The 16,982-nt window shown below is 40.1% G+C and overlaps 1 long non-coding RNA gene across 1 annotated transcript; it reads right to left on the bottom strand.

The window, feature by feature from the left end:
• Positions 1 to 3,688: 3,688 nt before the first annotated feature.
• LOC148116434 (uncharacterized) lies at positions 3,689 to 8,285 on the bottom strand. Its single transcript, XR_015729312.1, has 3 exons — positions 7,812 to 8,285; positions 6,408 to 6,512; positions 3,689 to 5,851 (listed from the first exon to the last, which is right to left on the bottom strand). It is a non-coding gene; the product is annotated as an uncharacterized LOC148116434 (long non-coding RNA).
• Between the last annotated feature and the right edge of the window lie 8,697 nt (positions 8,286 to 16,982).

Below are 16,982 nucleotides of genomic sequence, written 5' to 3'. Positions count from 1 at the left end.
TGGTATCATGTCATCCACAACCCAAAGTGAAATTGCCTTAAATCAACTTCAACTGTTAAAGAAGTGTTTTCCCCCTTCTGCTGACACTATCTAGTAGTAGCCATAAAATATTACAAAACCTGTTATGCTTTGTCACACATTTTCTTGGAGGGAAGACAGATGACCGGCAGTGACAGAAGCAGGCTATGGATTAGCAACGGGAACAGTCTAATATAGTTTTGGATGTTTGGCAAGCAGTTAAACACAATATTGGAGAAAGGTGCTAAAAGAAGAAAAAAGATAATATCAAAATAGCTTCCAACCACCAGGCTGGCCATAAACTAAGGAGGATATTCAGGGGCCCCTTATCTTGTTTATCAATTATTTTTTATTCAGAATTATTTTTAAATAATTTCTACCTGTTATCTATCATGAGTTTAGTGCACCATGTAAGATTTACTTATGAGCCAAGGTGGCGCAGTGGTTAGAGTGCAGTACTGCAGCTACTTCAGCTGACTGCTAGTTCAGCAGATCAGTGGATCAAATCTCACCGGCTCAAGGTTGACTCAGCCTTCCATCCTTCCAAGGTGAGTAAAATGAGGACCCAGATTGTTGGGGGCAATATGCTATTTAGTATACTGTCTTTGGTGTAAGCTGCCCAGAGTCCTCGGAGAGTGCGCGGCATAGAAATATGACAAATAAATAAATAAATAAATTTATTAGATCTATTTATACAAGTATATCTACCCAATTGACATGCTACTCAGGATAGACAGAACATAGATAGATACAACACATAACGATAACAATTAAAAGCACAATAAAACTTGTAGTGCAGAAGGCATTTTTAGTCAGCCAAACCAGTCAAAAATATCCAGGATAAACATGAAAACTTGATCCAAAGCCTTTTGAAAGAGAATTAGGGTTGGGGCAACCAAGAACTTTAGGAGTAGAATACTGTTCCATGGGGTTGGCATAGTGATAGGAACAGCGTATGTCTTGGCTCCTGCCAAATGACTCTGTTTAAGTGATAGGATCCAAAGCACATCCATCCTATCAGGTCTTATTGGATGGACAGAAGTATTTGGAGACAGGCAGCCATAAAGTGTTTTGTAGGTCATAGCCACCATCTTGAAACTCCTCCGAAAACATATTAGTAACCAGTTCAGTTCACAGAGTAGCAGAATTACATGAATACACTGAGGTGTGCCTATAAGTTGCCACATTTTGGAGGAACTGTAACTTCTGAGGAGGGCCTTCAAGGGCAGTCCTACATAGTGTGCATTTCAATAATCCAGAGGAGAGATGACTAAGGTATGAGTGACTATAGCTAGGTTATATTCAGGAATGGGCACAATTGGTGTGCAAGATGGATTTATGCAAATGGCTCCCAAACCACAGCTGCTTCAGTCTCTACCACATTCCCGCTCTTTCGCAACTGGAAAATAACACTATTTCACAGACATGTAAGGCTCATCGAGTTCAGTGAAAAGTGCCAACAATTGCAGAATAAAATGCAAAATGGTCTCTTTCATTTGCATTAATTGATAAGGATTCTGGGGCACACAGAATGCACACAATCTAGAACATGCTTTTGAAGTAATAACCAAAAGTATGGATATTGAAGTTGCAATATATATATTTTTTTTGTACATTTGTAACCACATGCGGTCTTTTGGACTTACAGGCATTTGGTTTTCCCATTGTCAGCCTGGTTTACAAGCAGCTGTCCCTACACCTCACTGAGCAATTCATCTTCATATTTAGCAGTTGCAAAGGATCAGTTCTTGGCATCTTCTCTCATATAAACCTTGAAATGTACAGCTATAATTATTTCAGACCATATATGTTTATTCTAGATGATGTTCAGATTTGTATAAAAGATCTGTATTTTCCACTGCGGTCTGTGAAGATTAAGGTCAGTTTTTCATCTATATCCCCCCATGATCTGTTATGGAAAAGAAGTGGTGGTTAGACTTGGAAGGATTTGGGATTCTTAACAGAGATGGTACACCTATATGCATGATACAGTCCTGTCAGAAAAAGTGAGTCATGAATTAATAGCCTCTATGCATGAACAGGCATAGCTCAGAAGAAAGGGACTATGCTTATGCATTGTAGGGTCTATGCAATAGTGCTGAACATTTCACAGTTATTTCAAGAGAAAGACAGCTCTGCAGGAATAACAGAATAAAGAGTAGGAAGGGACCTTGGAGGTCTTCTAGTCCAGCCCCTGCTCAGGCAGGAAACCCTATACTAGTGATGGCTGACCTTTTTGCCATCGTGTGCCAAAAGCTGGGGGAGTGCGGGGTAGTCACACACGTGCGTGCCCACACCCATAATTCTAGGCGCCCTGCCCCCTCATGCATGCACATGTGATCCCCCCATGCTCCCCACTTTGGCATGTGATAGCATGGTGGGCACGGTAGGCCTGTTTTTTTGCCCTCCCCAGGCTCCAGAGGCCTTCTAGGAGCCTGGGGAGGGTGAAAACAGCCTTCCCTACCCCACCGGAGGCCCTCCAGAGGCCAGAAACAGCCTATTTGCCAACTTCCAATGGGCCCAAAAGGCCCAAAAATCAGCTGGTCAGCACACACATGCATGCTGGAGCTGAGCTTGGACAACACTCGCGTGCCCACCAATATGGCTCTGCGTGTCACCTGTGGCACGCGTGCCATAGGTTCGCCATCATGGCCCTATTCCATTTCAGATAAATGGCTGTCCAATCTTTTCTTAAAAATGTCCAGTGTTGGAGCATCCACAACTTCTGGAAGCAAGTCATTCCACTGATTAATTGTTCTTTCAGGAAATGTGGAGGGTTTTTTTCCCCCTTCAGTTATCCACCTCTAACTCTAGTATGATGTGATGTGGAAATGATATTGGAGATAGCTCCACTACTATACCTCCTTCTACAACATGATGCCTCTCTACCTATGTAATGTGTTGCAGCGGGGATGACATGATCAAGAAATACAGCTAACCCATATAATATGGCATTCCAAACTCTTAAGGTGATTTATTTATTTATTTTTATTTTTATTTTGTCTTTGTTATTTTCAACAATAACTCAAGGTGGCAAACCTTGAGCCTTGACAACTTTAAAATGTGTGGAATTCATCTCATTCTGGAAGTTAAAGTTCACACATCTTGAAATTGCCAAGGTTGGGATGCACTGCTCTAAAACACAATTTAGCAACTTTTTCCAGCCTCTGAATCATGTTTACTTTTGTTTTATGTGAGAATTGTAGGGGATGCGTTCAGTGACATTTTGCTATTACTGAGTGAACAGGGCTGCGTTTTCCTAGTATAATCTTGCATTTCTGAAGGGATTCAGTTAATAAGAGCATGAACTCATATGACTGTTTGTTCAGAAGAATGTCCCACTGTTTTTAATGAGCTCCCTAATGTTTAGGAGTGAAGCTTCAGTCACCGCTAAAAGCTTGGGAGAGCAAAATGGATACTGAATGATAATGAATAATATGCTGAATTTATACACCCATAACAAGAAGAACAAAAACTGGCAACATTGTCTATGTCGATGCACCTGTAGTATTACATTAAATTTTCCTTCGGCTTTTCTCAAACTTTCAATATATATTCCATTTCCTGAAAATCTGCCAAGATTCTGTCCACAAAGCTTTTGAGGAAAATTAGTTGAGGCCAAACTACCATGAATTTAATATGAAGCCTCTTCTTCTCAAAATTCTGGAGCTTTATAGTAATTGTTTATCTTTATTAAGAACAAGTTGTGATGTGAAATTAAGAATGCTCCTCTTTTCCATTCATTCCGCATCTTAAGAAAGCTTAGCTGCATTCACATCGCTATCAGACCTGACTAAGCTCGGCCCCAGGCTTATCCTTCCTTGCCACCATTGCCTCAGACTAAGACCAGACTTCCCTCTTGCACCATGAATTGAGGCTCCGTTGTAGTGGGCTTTACTCCTGGAATAGTCTGAAGAGCTGAGCAGTATCCTGTCAAGAAAGCAAAGTACTGTGAGCAGGCTAGCTCATCTGCAACTCGCATCTCCCAAAGACGTCCGTCAGCCTTGGTCCAGAACACTCATTCCCAGCATCCGCCAGCCAAATTCCACTGGCTTCATCCTATGAATATTATTTCCTTTCATTCCACACCTTTAGGATACTTAGCTTCATTCACGTTGCCACCAGACCCAATTAAGCAGGGCCCCAGGTTTATCCTTCCATGCCGCCACTGCATCAGACTAAGCCAACACCAGACTTCTGTCTTGCACCATGAACACATTCAAAAACTCACACGCATACACACAAACACACTGTAGGCTACATCCACTCTGTGATGGTCCACACCGCCCATCTGAACTCTCCAGTCACACTCCATCCATTCACAATCATGCCTGTCTTCCATTCCATTCATGGATTTCCACACAGCTTCCATTGGCCAGCTTCACTAGGTCTGTCTTCCAGACATCAGCCAGTTTCAGTCCTCGGGATCAGAGGGCTACAAGCTGCACATGAGCCATCCTGCTCAGCAAGTCTTCCAGAGAACTTGCCTTTCCAGCCCCTCTCCTCTGATCCACCTTTGGGCTCCTCTGGGTTGACATTGATTGCCAGGAAGTTCACTTCTGAAGAAACTGGCAGTGTCCAAATGCACTCTCTGGAAAGGAAGGACATTAATGATGGAGATGGTACCAAGACTGTTTGGGCTAGTACTGCGTGTAATGCTGAAGTAGGCCTTTAATTCTGTGAGCTGTCGACGGCCCTGACTGTGGCCTGAACAAAGACAATCATGTCATGAAGGGGAACAGATAACTGTCTGTACCTGGAATTGGCTCTGTTTCTCTTTACCAAAGATGTTCCATGGCTTCAGTGGCTATTTCGTGGCCATACAGGAAAACAACTCCAATGGCCTTCTGGGTGAGTTTTAATCTGCAGCCCTGAGCCTTGGAAGGTGGATTAGTTTTAGAATGGAGGGTGGGGGACAAAAGAATAAGACTTAATAAGGGAAAAGGGATACACTTGGGCAATCCCTCACTGGAGGCAATTTGTTAGGTGAGGCTTGGAAAAACATCCTCATGAGTCTAATGTGCAGATTCAGAGTAGAGCCGGCTTTCTATGGGGGATTGGCCAAATATTCCCAGCTCAACAGGAATAGCCCTCCCCCTTCCAAGGAAACCTCTTGCAAAGGCCCAGTTTCATTTGTCCTAATCCTGTAACCAAGAGCAAACCTTAACCTCATGAGATCACCACAGATCACAGACTTTCAGGTGGTGATGGTGGTGGCTGGGGCTGGAGAACACTGCTCGGATGTCACAAAATGGAAGCTAACACCTGCAAGGACCATGTGGTACTTGTAGGCTTCTCAGAAATCAACTATGCAAATGGAAAGAGTTGGGAAAGACATCAGCACAACTTGAGCAGGTACAGTAAGTGCTTTCCAAGACCTTTCCCTTAATTTTAGGGAGAAAGCTCTATCGAGGGATTGAGCATTAGCACCACATTCATCAATCAATTGATGAAATGGCTGCATGCACACTGCCATATCAGGGAACTGTGGAAGGTCCATGTCTCTCCATCCAACTACTTGCTTCTAGACAGGACTGTATGATTCCTTCCAGAACACAATGATATCTTCTCTAACTCAGTGGGGGAATAATTCCCTACAATTCTTTGCAACATTTCAAGCCAAGTGAGTGAACAACTTTGGAAGGGGAGGCCTAGTGGAAGGAAACCATCTGACAACAGTCAATTAGCTACAGTTTTGCCATCCCATTCAGAAACCTTTCAAGAAACTTGCCTTTCTATTCGCCATCACTTTCTTGACCATTGGCCTCTACTCATCAATGCTCCGTTGCACCGAGCTTCACTCCTGGAATATCCTGGAGTGCCGAGTGGCACGCTGCCAAGAAAGCAAAGTACACTGAGTGGGCCAGCTCATCTGCAACTGGCATCTCTTAAAAACACCCATCAGCCTTGGTCTGGAGCACTCATTCCCAGCATCCACCTGCCAAATTCCACTGGCTTCCTCCTATGAATATTTACTGGTTTCCTTTCATTCCGCATATTTAGGATTCTTAGCTACATTCGTGCCGCCATTAGATCAGAGTAAGTAGATCCCTGGGTATATTTTCCCATGCTGCCACTGTGCCAGACTAAGCTGACACCAGGGCTCTGTCTTGCACCACAAACAGACTTGACAATTCGCACATATACAAAATCACTCTGTGGGCTACCTCCACTCTGGGATGGTCCACACTGCCCAACTGCAATATCTGACAAATTCCATCCATTCACAATCACACCCCGCCTTCTGTTCATTGATTTCTACACTGCATCCATCAGCCAGCTTCCTCTTGGTTTGTTTCCCAGACATCAGCTGCCTTCAGTCCTTGGGATCAGAGGGTTTCAAGCTGCAAATGGGCCAATCCGCTCAGCAAGTTCTCTAGCAAACTTGCCTTTCCAGCAGTCCTCTGCTGGTCCACCGTTGGGCTCCTCTGTGTCAACATTTGGTTGCCTGGGATTTCCCCTATGAAGAAACTGGCAGTGTCCAAATGCACACTCTGGAAAGGAAACACATTAAAGATGAAGGTTGGGCTGGTGGCTCATATGATGTTTAAGTGGGCCTTTTATGCTGCAAGCAGCCAATGACCCTTATTGTAACTCAAGGAAACACAGTCATGTCACAAAGAGGAGCTGATACCAGTGTGTGCATGGGGTGTGGCTTAATAATCAGGTAAGTCTGTGTGCTAGCTTCTGTTTTCTCTTTTCCAAAGATGTTCCATGGCTTCCCAAGACTTTTTCTTTAGTTTCAGGGATGAAACCACTTTGGGGCAGAGTGGTTGACTAGTCAATTGCTTGACTATGGCCTATCAGCTACAGTCTTGCCATAGCACTCTGAAACTTTCCAAGGAATTTGCCTTTATTCCAGCCATCACATTCTTGACATTGGCCCCTACTCATTGATACTCAGTTACTCTGGCCTTCTGTCCTGGAAAAGGTGATCACAATCATAAAAATACTTGAGTATTGTGACCGATGCATATCAAGTTAAGAAAAAGAAGCAAATCAAGAATCCAATAAAGATTTGCTCCCTTACAACCTAAGCCGTAGGTTTAGGAAACCTACGGCTTAGGTTGAAATAGGAAAATACTTTTCACTCAACATGAAGATAGCAGCTGTAGAACCTGTTATTCCTAGAATTCTAATCTGAATAACTAAACCTAGAAAACCATTCCCTGCAAATCTTTGTATTTTGCTTCCTTCTTTATACTTCATTCATAGGTACCCTTAAAAACATAAAAATATATAAGGTAAGGACACCATATGATATAAACATGTCTCTCCTATAGATTATGTGGCACACACTGAGAGAAATATAGATATGTAGAAGGGGAGAATGATGCATTTTAGTAATGTCATCATAAAAAAAATCAAATGCTTATATAAATCTCTTAGTTTTTATCTGTCGGGTTTTAATAGGATGGAATTTGAAATTGAACATTTTTTAAGAAAGTTGTTATTCATTTTTTTTCTTTTCTATACATTTACATTTACTTCTCAAATGAATTGTAATAAAGAGTCCCAATATTAACATTTTGCTTAGATTTTTACAGAGTCTGCTCCTCTTTTAAAATCCTAATATACTCTTTTGAGGTAGTTAATTGAATCATTTCCCTAATGAAATCCTGAACTTCTCATTCATGCCAATTGAAAACTGGTATATTCTTCTTTCGTCCAGTATTTTTTTTGTCCTTTCCCTTTTTTCCCCAGTTCCCTATTCTACCTTTTCTCTCTCTCAAAATGTCTTAGTCATGAAAGAGTTATTAGAATGAAAAAAGAAAATGGTTCTTCGCCAGTACCTCTTGGCCCTTGTATCATCCTTCTAGAGGGCAGTTTCCCTGTTGGAGTACTAGACTGCGCTGTGTAGATGTAGAGTTGGCTTTCCTTGGATTGGTACCCTTCCAAGTGCTCTGGGTCCCCTCTGACTATTTCTCTACACATGGTCAAATACATGCATGGAGAGGAAGTTAACACCATTGTGACCTAACCCCAGGTGAGTGTCACTGAGTGCTTAGGTCATCAGAGAAGCTTTTCCTGACAGATAATGATCAACTCTGATGCTCCCATTGAAACTGTCATTTCAGACATCCTCCCAAACTCTCTGCTGAACAAAAAGACTTTCCAAAGGCACCTCTCTGCAACGTCTTCTCTTTTTTTTTTCCATCTGGGGGATCTTGCCTCTCACCAGGGAAGTTTTGTCCTGCTCCTGAGGATTAAAGGGGGTTTCAGGAATAGGATATGTAGGGAGGAAAAAAGTCACTTCAGGATGGAGGATGTTTTTCCTGTCTTTGCTCTTCATGAAGGACAAGAAAGAGATTGCATCTTGCTTTTGCTTCAGCTACCACCGGGAGGGGGACTCACTATCGTGCTTGACATCCTCAAGTGAGGACTGAAGCTTCTCTCCGAATCCTTATGTAGCTGCCTAGACTTCTCTTAGCAGCTCCTCCACTATATTCTCCTCTAGAGTGATGTGAACAAGAAATTACAGAAAGTTTTTTAAAAGTTATAATAGCTTACCCATATCATATACTATTCATTGCTGCACTCTCATACTGCCGAGCAAAAAATGACAAGAAGGTAGGCAGCAACAACCATACGGTCTACCAGAACAAAAGGATATAGCATTCATCATCTTTATCTGACTGTTGATTTTTTTAAAATGAAGGGCCCATTGAGTTAGCTCATTGAAGCATCTAAATCTAAATTTTTCATTCTTAATATGTGGACTGAAAAACTTGAGAGCCATAATCTTAGTAGCTTTGCATGGCGTCCATTTGGGAATGACTGTTGAAGCCTAACCCAATCCAGGTGGAATTCATATCAAAACAAGGTATTATTCTCCTGCTACTTTAACAGTCACTATAGAATCAATGCAGGCTGCCCTGACAACAAAAACAGAAACAAAACCAAAAAAAAAAAAAAAAGGAATGGTTGGATCTGATTGGATAGGAATCTTAACACTAAAATTCTATCATTTACACCTCTAGTGTCTCTTTATTGTTAAAATTCTGTCCAACTCAGGTTAATTTATATTTAATAAACACATCTATGGATTCCATCTAATTAAATTATTTATGATGATCCAGGAGAACAGATACTTGCTATCAGCCATATAGAGATCCAACTGATGTCAGCCTTCCCAGATTGACCAAAGAGGAATCATGGCCTGATAAACTAGTTCTACTTCACTGTAAGGCTACATTACTAGAATCCTGCAAAATTGAAAGCAGAAAACTCCTACCACCTCCTTTACAGCCTGAGAAACTAGGGAGAATTTCTTTTCAACCACTTTCTCCTCTACATATTGTAACAGAAATAAGAGACTCACAGAGTTGGAAGGGACAGTGGAGGTCTTCTAATCTAACTCTCTGGTCAATCAGGAAACCCTAGATCAGGGGTGTCAAACTTGCAGTGTCACTTTGTCATCAAGTGATGTATCGTGACTTTTTCCCCCTTCACTAAACTGGGGGTGGGCGTCACCAGTGACTGATGCACCTGGCCTGCAGGTTGTGGGTTTGGCACCACTGCCCTATACTATTCCAGACAAGTGGCTTTCACTAGAGTAGACACCCAATTCCTGCAACCGTTCTTCATATGTTTTAGCCTCCAGCACCCTTATCATCTTTGTTGCTCTTTTCTGCACTTTTTTCAGAGTCTCAACATATTTTTTTTTATAATATGGTGACCAAAACTGGATGCAAGTGTGCTTAATAAGTGTGGTCTTATTAAGGCTGTATAAAGAGCTACTAATACTTCATGTGATTTTGATTCTATCCCTCTATTAATACCACCTGGGATTGCACTGGCTTTCTTGGTGGTGGCTGCTTTAGGCAGCTGCAGACTATGTCTTCTCTTATCTGACCATTCTCTAAGCAGCTTTTCTTTGCCTTGTCTCTCAAGGTCTTTCTAACATACAGTATAATTACATCTTCTGTCCTTATAATTACTGTAGGAGATGATTAGGCTGAGCCAGAAGGAAGGGTCAAACATGTCATCACTCTTGAATCCCCTCATGCCCAGAAGAGATCTAACTCCAGCCCACCTTGAATTCCTTTGACTCTTGTCTATTGCTAATTTGGTTTGACCATTAGTAATTCAGATGCTTGTAGAGAGGTTATGCTTGCAATAGACACTTATATGCATTTGAACTGTCTGAGTTTCCTGATTTCCGCAGTTGACAGATTCAGAGAAATTGGAATTGAGTTAGGGAAGGGAAGCAAGGTTGATAAAGGGATTAGAAACTAGGTCCTATGAAGAGAGATTGTAAGAGCTGGGCATGTTTCATTTTGAGAAGTCTGAAAGGACAGGGGGATTTGACATCACCCTTCAAATACCTGAAACACTGACACACACAGGAAGGGTTTTCTCTGATTTCAGGGTGCAGGACATGGAATAATGGGTTTTAATTACATGTAAACAGATTCTGATTGAATGCAAGAGCACTCTAGCCCAAATTACCAGAGGGTTACTCCATTAGATGTATTAAAGGAGATGCTTAAGCAGCCATTTACATTTGTTTGTTTATGTTTGTTTATGTAAATGGAGATAGTACAGACACTTCCATTCAGTACCTTAACGACTATATAGAAGTGGTTTACCACTGTTCCTCTTCCAGATTTTTCAATTTTCTTCCCATTTAATCTACAGCCTTGAATGAATTTCTGAATGATTTCTCATACAAGTACTAATATTTAGTTAGTAAGCTAAGGCAAGGTTGGGCAGATGCAGGCATCCACCCCACTGAGGCAGTCACAGTTGAGCATAATTTGGTTTTGATGGCTTAAATGATTTTTTCCATCTTGTTAAATTGTTAATCTGGTGGTATAAATTACAGCAATTTCAAGGATGGAAGTGAGTAAATCAGCTTTTTCCACTGGGGTGTTCTCCTGATGTGTTCCCAAATTCCCAGCATATGATTGGCTCATATGCACTGAAGATTATGAAAGGCTTAATATAACCCACCTAGATGATTAGAAAATGTTGCAAAAGGAGAAAGAAAAGGACATATTGGCATATTTCTTAGATGCATCTGAAGATCTAGTGACAATGCCTGCAAAACCTATGATCTAAAATTTCATCAATCTTCTATGAAGATTTCTGATTTCTTTAACATTATAAGAAAAAGGCTATAGAGTATGACTTTGCAATGTCTCTGTTTTCTAATCTGGTATCCTATTCTTTTTAATAGTTAACCAAATTCCTCTGGAATAAGGAGAGAATATATGAAATCTAAAGTCCTCTTTTTTTCCCTGTTCAAGAAATTAATCAAGAAATATGTTGGGTCTGATTCTGAAAATAGCATGAGTAGCAATGCCCAGATTCACTAGCTAATGAGATGAGCAGCATATAAATTAAATAAATAAATATTATCACACATGATATATGTTCCATAACAAATACTTTTGTTCAATGTGAATGTACTGCGTATCAATCCAACTGCCTTAACTCTCAGTCTTTTTTGCTCATGCTGAAAATGTAACACTTTTGTGACATTTTGTTATGAATGGGGAAGTGTGTTGTTTTGAAACCTCACTTTTTTCTAAAGCTTTCTGAAAGAATAAACTTACGAAAGGCTACAGTCTGAATTACTTTCTGATTCATTCTAGTGTGTCTTGTTGGGGAGTTTTAGCAAGGATTTTTTTTCCCTTTCAGCCCAAATTTAAGAAAGGAAAAAGAAATGTTTTGGGCATCATCCCAACCAAAACCCAGAAATAATCAACTGAAAAAGCACAAAGATTTTCTGTGCATCTGTGCAATTCTACATGTGTGGAGGTTTTACTGAGTATTTCCCCTTTTGAACAAACAACACCAAATATCTCAATATAAAAAATAATAATTTTATTGGAAAAAGAGACACTGGAAAAAAGAAAGGAAACAATCCCATACAGAATTCTGAATAAAATAATCATCATCACTAGAGATAAATAATTATCTATTTCTTCCTTGAATTAGCTCTTGAATTTCAGCACACGTTTACAGTTCATTCCCATGAGCAGAGTTAGAGAGAGGCCATTGAAACAGCTCATGTTTGATGCTGTTAGGCAAGTCCATTTTGTTGCTGCTGCTGCTGCTGCTGCTTCTTTTCTTTTCCATTGTGCATTGGGAAACTTCAAGAGATTTTGATACCTTCTGGAACACTAAAGCAATTTGGAGCAGGAGGACCCACAGAGTTTTCTTGTGGACAATTTCATTTTTTAGAAGAAAGAGGAAGAAAAAAGACAGTCATCTAATCTAGAATTATACCTGACCACCAACAGACAGGAATTGATTAAAGGATGAAAAACCATTTCGGGGGGGGGGGAGCAATTAAATCATATTGGAATTCAAGATAGCTAGGGGAAGAAAAGTTGAAAGAAGTTGGACTTGCTCCAGGGATTTCAGTGAGACAGGTTTTAATGCACTCAGGCAAAAGGTGAACAGCATGCCTTGTCTTGAATCTTACGGGATAAACAACAAAAATTAGACATTGAAAACATAGGCACAGATTATCTCCATGGGAAGAAAAAATAGAAAAAACATTAAAGACCTGTGTGAATGAATAATGATCTCATTAAAAGCTAAAAAGCGAACGGTTTTACAGGAAATGGAAACAGGAGCTGAAAGCTCTTTCTCCAAGTCTAACTGAATGCTCCATCTTTGATGTCATGGATCTCATTAGCAAATTAGAAGATCATCTAGTGTTGAATCCACCTTCCTAATGAATGCTGAACAATAACAACAGTATCTAATTTTCAGCAGTTGTGATTTTGCATAAAAAGGATTAAATGGGAGGCTGTTGGGAGCAGGTTGAAAACAAAGGTTCAATTTCACCTATTTAGGCTGCCTTTAGCCCAGAGGTGGGTTTCAGCAGGTTTTGACCAGTTCTGGAGAAATTTTGAGTAGTTCGGAGAACCGGTAATAAAAATTCTGACTGGCCCCGCCCCCATCTATTCTCTGCCTCCCAAGTCCCAGCTGATCCGGAGGGAATGGAGATTTTACAGTATCCTTTCCCTGGAGTGGGTGGGAATGGAGATTTTACAGTATCCTTCCCCTGCCACGCCCACCAAGCCATGCCCACCAAGCCATGCCACACCCACTAAGCCACACCCAAAGAACCACAAAATATTAAAAATTTTGAAACCCACCACTGCTTTAATCCATTCTTAACAAAGCGCAACACTTATTACGGACTGTAAATAAATCTGTGAAGAATGAGAATTGTATGAAAAGTGAAATCTTCTGGGTAACCAAGAATGCACATTATCAAAATTGTGCAAGCCAAAAAAGAGAAATTGAAGTCTTTGCACAGTAAGGAAATTTTTTTACAAGTCCAGAAAAGATCTGAACATGTTCATGTGAAGTAACAAGTTCAGACCAAAGCAAGTATATTTGCTGTTCAGAGAAACACGAGAATTAAACAATATTAAAATAAAGATTACAGAGTGGAAATTTCAGTCTAGAAACCTCTTCCCGCTTCATTAGTGTAATTATAAGCAAGGAACAAGTGCCAGAGGAAATGAAAATTTAAGGAAACTTAGACAATCTGGTAGAGCCTTGAAATGAAGTGCTTCAAATTTGAGAATTATTACTTTAATGGGAAAAGATACAAAAGAAGACCAAATATTAACTGGAGAAAAGAAGAACATGGGAACTTCTTCAGAGTGAAAAATTCAAGGTACCTCATAGCATAGTACCGCAAGAAACTGATAAAAGCATGCTACAATTTTCTTATTTAGTTTTGAAAAGGATGCTGTATTGTTAGAAACAATATTGTTTAACTTGATATAAAACAGGGTTTTCCACCTTTTTGTTACCTGTGGCTCAGCATTTTTCCTAATTAAAACAAATGGATTTCAATACCCAGTAACTCCCACTTCTCAAAACAGCAATAAGATCTTAGGGCAGTACTTCTATGGGGCTGAATTTCCACTGGATGAGCGAACACTGAACATTTAAGGTGTTTCTTCACAACTGTTTTATTGATGCTCTGACTTCTTTCCTGAACAGGCTCAACTCATTAGTGGACCGTGCAAGAATTGGGGGGAGGCATTTCAAAACATTGTCCACTTCCTGCAGTTAAATAATCATAACAGTAATTCAGGATCAGTCTCATTTGATTGAGCTGGCTCAGGAAACAGCAAGGAAGAGGTGATGTATGTGAACTTAAATTTGTGCAGATATGTAAGTTATTGAGGTTTTGATCATGAATAGTCATCATTTTTTTATAAGTAATCTACAGTGGCCTGGCTTAAACCAAAGCAAACTTGTTTATGATTTGGCATAGCATAAACACTATGTGATACATACATATGAAGGGGTGTACGTGTCTCTTTCTCTCTCTATAAAACCACCAACCCATCACTGGGAGAAATTGTGGTCAGACTAGTAAAGAAAAGGAAGAGATAGCAAGCAAGTGACTTGGCAGCTTATCTTATGAACAACAACTAAGGTCAGGTGGGGGAAAAAACCCAAGATATTTCAAAAGACTCTACTTTAATTAACTGACTGTAAATGAAATTGGGAAATTCCTATTATAATTTCTAAAATTCTGTGTTTAACTAGACCAATAACACTATATACTGTAGTTCTTGCTTTCTTGGTCTTGCCTTCCTGCATAAGACTTGAGAACCACCAAGCATAAAATTTTCCATTCCAGATTTAAACAAAAGCAGAGCATAGCTAGTGTAAATCATAGATAGTGGTGGGTAAACCATGGTTTACAGTTTAGTGAAACGTGCAGATCCAGCTAGTTGCAAAACCAACAAATTGATTACCTTCAATTTGGCTCAGAGTATTGGACTCAGTGGTATGGAATAGCAACGGCTTCCATATTATGTGGTTTAACTTAGCATTTTTTTCAAACTTAGCTCCTGTGATTTGGAGGTGAAAGTGGCTTAGTGTGAGGATAACAACATAAGGTCTGGAAGCAACAGATTGCTCCACTGAAATTTGGCAGGATACTGTAAATTTTGTATGTCTGTGTTTTTCAATGCAATAATGCCCTACATTTTATTTACTTATTTTTATTTATCAAATTTAGAGGCTGCCCATCTTGCTCACAGAGTGGCTCTGGGTAGTGTACAGTCAAAATAGAAAAACCATACAAAAATGTCAACTTAGGTAATAGGAGGCAGATAAAACAAGGATAGAATAGTTAAAGTTAAAAAGGCAAGGGGAGGACCTTAAAGTAAGGTGACCAGATTTTAACATTGGTAAAGAGGGACATTGTGGGCGTGGCTTATTTTGTGGGCGTGGCTAGCTGGTCATGTGACTGGGTGGGCGTGGCTAGCTGGTCATGTGACCGGGTGGCCATGGCTATGTCTATAGGGTAAGGTGAACAGATTTTAACATTGGTAAGAAGGACACCATTGTGGGTGTGGCTTATTGTGTGGGCGTGGCTTGGAGGCCATGTGACTGGGTGGGCGTGGCTACCTGGTCATGTGACCGGGTGGCCATGGCTATGTGTATAGGGACTACTCAGAGGGCTGAAAAGTCATTTCTGACAGGTCCTCACACTTTTGACTGGTCCTCACACTTATGACCATCCTCACATTTATGCCCGTGCAGCATTCTTAACAACCATGTCACTCATTTCACAACTGCTTCTCTTCAACAAGGTGACAAGATAGGGCAAAAATGTAAAATGTGAGGACAGTCGTAAGTTCGAGGACTGGTCAAAAGTGTGAGGACCAGTCAAAAATAACTTTTTCAGCCCTCTGAGTAGTCCATATGCACAAAAGGACTAACCAGAGGGCTGAAAAAAGTCATTTCTGACAGGTCCTTGCACTTTTGACTGGTCCTCACACTTATGACCATCCTCACATTTATGCCCGTGCAGCATTCTTAACAACCATGTCACTCATTTCACAACTGCTTCTCTTCAACATGGTGACAAGATAGGGCAAAAATGTAAAATGTGAGGACAGTCGTAAGTTCGAGGACTGGTCAAAAGTGTGAGGACCAGTCAAAAATAACTTTTTCAGCCCTCTGAGTAGTCCATATGCACAAAAGGACTAACCAGAGAGCTGAAAAAAGTCATTTCTGACAGGTCCTAGCACTTTTGACTGGTCCTCACACTTATGACCATCCTCACATTTATGCCCATGCAGCATTCTTAACAACCATGTCACTCATTTCACAACTGCTTCTCTTCACCATGATGACAAGATAGGGCAAAAATGTAAAATGTGAGGACAGTCATAAGTTCGAGGACTGGTCAGAAGTGTGAGGACCAGTCAAAAATAACTTTTTCAGCCCTCTGAGTAGTCCATATGCATTAAAGGATTATAGCAATAGAGAGGGATGAAGGAATGGAAATTAGAGTAGGAGTGAGGGTAAGAGAGGGAGGAAGAGAGGAGGAGAAGGAGAAAGAAAGAGGAAGTAGGGAGGAGAAAAAGAGGGTAGGGGGAAGAGAAAGTAAGACGGAAAGAAAAGAGAGAGGTGGTAGGTTTGAGGAGAAAGATTGCTGTACAATAAAAAAGATGAAAGGGAAGAAAGCCAACCCCAAGCAAATATAAAGATATTAAGATAAAGAATGAATTGTTAAACTTTAAAGAATAAAAGAGAACAAATATGAATAGTTAGAAACACACATACAAACATACAATGTATTTTCTTTGAACAGAATATTTGGCTGGTTCACAAATTTAAACAGCGTTTAGTCATTTCAATTAAATTTACAATTTCTATATTTCCTTTTTGCCATATTTATTCCTCAACTATTTTTGTAAAAAACCAATATTACCCTTCATCCTCATCTCTAATCTTAATCAAATTCAATTTTTCCCTTCTATTCTATATTATACCCCTTCCCATTGTCATCTATTTTTATATCCATCCTCACATTGTTTAATTATGTAATTATGTAATACAGTTGTTTAATACAAATTCAACATTTTAATATAAATCAATTAGTTATAAAACTATCTTTTTTGTATATTAATCAATATGAACATGAATATTCCAATTATTTCCATGCAATCCAATTTCTT

Source organism: Pantherophis guttatus, chromosome 1 (assembly GCF_059756535.1).
Source record: "Pantherophis guttatus breed Tessera chromosome 1, ASM5975653v1, whole genome shotgun sequence".
Taxonomy (NCBI): Eukaryota; Metazoa; Chordata; class Lepidosauria; order Squamata; family Colubridae; genus Pantherophis; species Pantherophis guttatus.
This window is presented reverse-complemented; position numbering and strand designations above follow the sequence as displayed.